Source organism: Carlito syrichta, unplaced genomic scaffold (genome assembly GCF_000164805.1).
Source record: "Carlito syrichta isolate Samal-C Ts95f unplaced genomic scaffold, Tarsius_syrichta-2.0.1 Scaffold130433, whole genome shotgun sequence".
Classification (NCBI taxonomy): Eukaryota; Metazoa; Chordata; class Mammalia; order Primates; family Tarsiidae; genus Carlito; species Carlito syrichta.
The window spans coordinates 44,906-50,127 of NW_007074529.1; positions in this window are offsets into that span (position 1 = coordinate 44,906).

Below are 5,222 nucleotides of genomic sequence, written 5' to 3' on the forward strand. Positions count from 1 at the left end.
TCTTGTGTTGGATGCGGGCTGGGTGCCACAATGAAGAGGTACATCAACACCCTTGGAGCTGTGTGGAGGCCTGGCCAGAATAAGGAGTCAGCAGACTGGGTCACCAGAGGACTCTGAGGGAACCGGGAGAGCTAGCTTCACACGTTCACAACTCTTAGGGGCGCAAACACTTTTGTTTTTGCTGAGGCTAACTGAGAGTCACAGAGAGTAATTTCTATGTAGGCAACTTTTACAGCGTGTAGGATTTTTTTAGTCAGAAGCTGTCTCCTTTTTAAACGTTTTAATTTTTGAGTCGGAGTTTTACTCTGATGCCTAGCCTGGAGTGCAGTGGCATGTTCACGGTCACCACAGCCTTGACCTGCTGGGCTCGGGCACTCTTTCTGCCTCAGCCTTCTAAGTAGCTGGAATCACAGGTGTGTGCCACCATGCCTAGCTACTTTTTAAATTAATTGTGGAGACGAGGTCTCACCAAGTTACCCAGGCTGGAGAAACTGTCTCTTAAGGTGACAAACTCTGTTACAGGAGTATTCAGGCAGAGACCAGGTCCTGATCTGACAGGTTTACCATGGAATGGATTCTTGAATTGGATGGGAACTGAACTTGACTCCAGAATGTTAACTCTGTGATTGTTTTCCTTTAATAGGAGTCCTGTGGTTTGTGGAACACCGTAGTGGTAATAGCTAACATTTATTGAACCCTAATGTGCTAAACAACATGCTAAGTAGATTATGTTGGTAATCTTTTTTTTTTTTTTTTTTTTAGTTGGAGTCTCACTCTGTTGCCCAGACTGGAGTGCAGTGGCCGCTCCCGGGCCACCGCAGCCTTGACCTGCTGGGCTCCGGCGATCCTTCCGCCTCAGCCTTCCGAGTAGCTGGAATTACAGGCGCACGCTACCACACCCGGCTAACTTTTTGATTTATTGTAGAGGTGAGGTCTCGCTGCCCAGGCGGGTCTCGAACCCGCGGGCTCAGGCAATCCACTCACCTCAACCTCCCAAAGGCGCGGGATTACAGGCTGAGCCACCGAGCCCGGCTATGTTGGTAATCTTACTTAAGCTTTATAGTAATCCTACATAGTAGGTACTATCCTTTCCATTTTACAGATGAGGAAGCTGAAGCTTAGAGAAGTTTAGTAAATTGCCACGTTCGTATCAGTAGCAAATGACAGAGACTGGGTTTGGATGCAGATTATTTGATTCTAGGGCCTGTGTTATTGTCTATCTTATACTACTTTCTGAACACTTTCAACATAATTGTTTAATTCTTTAAAATGTGATTTATTCCAGGAATGTGATTGTGTTTCTTATCAAGTGGGATATTTACATTGCCTGTCTCAAAAGAGCACTGTTAAAAAACTTGTATTTTTTTAGGCATGGTGGCTCACACCTGTAATCCTAGCACTTTGGGAGACAGAGGTGAGAGGATTGCCTGAGCCCAAAAGTTTGAGTCACTGTAATAAATTTTTAAAAATTAGCCAGGTGTGGTGACGTGTACCTGTAGTTCCAGCTACTAGGAATGTTGGGGCGGCAGTATCCATGAGAGTGCTACTGTACTCCAGCCTGGGTGACAGAATGAGACGCCGACTCAAAAGCAAACAAACAAACAAACAAAACCTTTGTATTTTTCTAATTATGAATATACAGTACTTGTATAGAATTTGGAAAATAAAAATTGTTCATAATCCTGCTACCTTTAGGCAACCACTGTTAAGAGGTTGATGTTCAATTATTATTATTATTATTATTTTTTTTTTTTTTGAGTTGGAGTCTCACTCTGTCACCCAGACTGGAGTGCAGTGGCCGCTCCCGGCCACCACAGCCTCGACCTACTGGGCTCCAGTGATCCTTCCGCCTCAGCCTTCCAAGTAGCTGGAACTACAGGCGTGTGCTACCACGCCCGGCTCATTTTTTATTTTATTGTAGAGATGAGGTCTCGCCAAGTTGCCCAGGTGGGTCTCGAACCAGCAGGCACAGGCAATCTACTCACCTCAGCCTCCCAAAGGCGTGGGATTACAGGCTGAGCCACTGAGCCTGGCTGTCTTATTATTATTTTTTAGTTGAAGTCTCACTTTGTCACCCAGGCTGGAATGCAGTGGCACGCTGTTCACAGCCACCACAGCCTTGACCTGCTGGACTCAGTTGATCCTTCTGCCTCAACCTTCCATGTAACTGGAACCAGGCATGTACCACCACACCCAGCTAATTTTTTGATTTATTGTAGAGTTGCAGTCTTGCCGTGTTGCTCAGGCTGGCCTTAAACACCTGAGCTCAGGTGATCCTCTTGTCTTGGCCTCCCAGAGTACTGGGATTGCAGGTGTGAGCCATCACACCTGGACTGATGTTCAGTTATTTTTATTTTTTATTTATTTATTTTGAGTTGGAGTCTCATTCTGTAAGCTAGATTGGAGTGCGGTAGCATGCTTACAGCTACCGCAGTCTTGACCTCCTGGGCTCAGGTGATCCTTCTGCCTCAACCTCCCAAGTAGCTGGAACTATAGATGTGTGCCCCCCTGTCTGGCTAATATTTTTGATTTGCTGTAGAGAGGTCTTGCCACGTTGCCCAAGTTGGTCTTGAACCCCTGGACTCAGGCAATCCTCTTGCATCTGCTTCCCCAACATGTTGGGATTACAGGCATGAACCACCGTACCCGACCCACTTTTTGTATTTTTTTTTTTTTTTTGAGTTGGAGTCTCACTCTGTTGCCCAGACTGGAGTGCAGTGGCCGCTCCTGGCCACCGCAGCCTCGACCTGCTGGGCTCCGGCGATCCTCCCGCCTCAGCCTTCCAAGTAGTTGGACCTACAAACGCGCGCTACCACGCCCAGCTAATTTTTTATTTATTGTAGAGATGAGGTCTTGCCAAGTTGCCCAGGCGGGTCTCAAACCCGCGGGCTCAGGCAATCCACTCACCTCAGCCTCCCAAAGGCGCGGGATTACAGGCTGAGCCACCGAGCCTGGCCACTTTTAAAATTTTTTAGTTGGAGTCTCACTCTGTCATCCAGGCTAGAGTGCAGTGGCACAGTCACGGCTCACTGCAGCCACGACCTCATGGTCTCAGGTGATTCTCCCGCCTCAGCCTCTCGAGTGACTGGGACTACAGGTGTGCAAAATGTCACCTGACTAATTTATTTTTTATTTCTTGTAGAGGTGAGGTCTTGCTATGTTGCCTAGGCTGGTCTCAAACTCCTGAGGTCAAGCAGTTCTCCCCCTCAGCCTCTCAAAGTGCTGGGATTACAGGTGTGAGCCATCACACGTGGCCAGATGTTCAATTCTTTTATACAAAATATTCAAAAATAAGAATGGCCGACTGTTTCAGTAATGGGAGATGGTGAGAGGTCTGGATCCCAGAGCAAACCCTTGGCAAGGTTCGATCTCTGGCTCCCAGCCCAGTGTTGAGCCATATTGCCTCTTGCCAGCACCAAGCTTAGAAAGGGAATTTGAGATCGTTATCATAAAAATGTTAAATACCTCTAACTGAGATTCATTCATTCAGCAAGCATTTGCTGAGTATTATCAGCTCTGTGCTAGTCACTGGAGATGTGGTGGTGACAAGCAGTTAAGGTTCCTGTTCTTATGGGTTTTACTTCTAGTGGAAAAGATAGACGGTGGATGAACCAACAGAGGTGCTGCCATCAGTCAGGCCCACAGGAGAAACATCAGAACTATCCCTGACTTTTTATTTTATTTTATTTTTTGAGTCAGAGTCTCATTCTGTCGCCCAGGCTGGAGTTCAGTGGCACACTCATGGCTACTGCAGCCTCAACCTTCTGGGCTCAGGTGATTCTTCCGCTTCAACCTTCCAAGTAGCTGAATTACAGGTGGAATTACAGCTATTCTTATTTTTGAAATTTTTGTATAAAAGAATTGAACATCTGGCCACGCATAATGGCTCACACCTGTAATCCCAGCACTTTGAGAGGCTGAGGGGGAGAACTGCTTGACCTCAGGAGTTTGAGACCAGCCAGGGCAACGTAGCAAGATCTCATCTCTACAAAAAATAAAAAATAGCCACCATGTCTGGCTAATTTTTTGATTTATTGTAGAGATGAGGCTACAGGTTGCCCATTTATTGTAGAGATGAGGACCAAGTTGCCCAGGCTGGTCTCAAACCTTGGGCTCAGGCAGTCCTCTCACCTTGGCCTCCCAAAGTGCTGGGGTTACAGGTATGAGCTGATCCCTGACTTTTAACAAATGCATACTCCTGTGTAACCCGAGCCCCATCAAGAGGTGGAACTTTACCACCATTCCAGAAAGTTCCTCATGCCTGAAATGCTCTTCCTTAGAATCTGGCATGATTGGCTCCTTTGGTCACTGACAGCTCAGCTTAAATGCCTCTTTCCTGTCCCTCCTTCCCCCAGAAGCAACCACTGTTTAGATTTTTTCTACCATAGAGTAGTTTTAGCTGTTCTAGAACTTTAGATAGTACCATATGAATCTCTTCTGTACCTGGCTACTTTAGCTCAGCATAAAGTTATTTGAGACTGTCGGTTTTGCATGTGTCAGTAGTTTATTCCTTGTTATTGCTGAGTGGAACTCCATGGTATGAACGTGCCACCTGGGTTTATGAATGAAATTGCTGTAGACATTCTTATACAGGTCTTTTTTGTGGATAGATTTAATTTATCCAACTTGGGACTCAGAGGATGGTACCAAATGTGACCCTCTTAAAACATTCCAAATCTTTTAGATTGGAAAATATAGTTCACTTAGAAAGTAGATTAGGGAGAGAGAAAGGAAAGAGTCACCTCACCTCCCCATGGTGGGAAGGGGGCCAAAACATGGCCTGGCCAGAGTTCAAAGAACAGCATGATCAGGCCAGAACTTGTTAAGCATGGCTCCAATTTTTTTTTGGTTTAGTTTTTTGTTTTTTTAAGTGGGGAGGGGACAGAGTCTCACTTTGTGGTCCAAGCTGGAGTGCAGTGGTGCCATCCTGGTTCACTGCAGCCTTGACCTCCTGGCCTCAAGCAATTCTCCCACTTCAGCCTTCCAAGTAGCTGGGATTACAGGTACATGTCACCATGCCTGGCTAATTTTTGTATTTTTTGTAGAGATGAGGTCTGGCTATGTTGCCCAGGCTGGTCTCGAACTCCTGGGCTCAAGTGATTTTCCTGCCTTGGCCTCCCAAAGTGCTGGGATTGCAGGCGTGAGCTCCCACACCCAGCATCTAGATCTTTATTTCATGAATATTGGAGTTTCTCTGTCCATTCTCCATGTCTCTGCTGTAT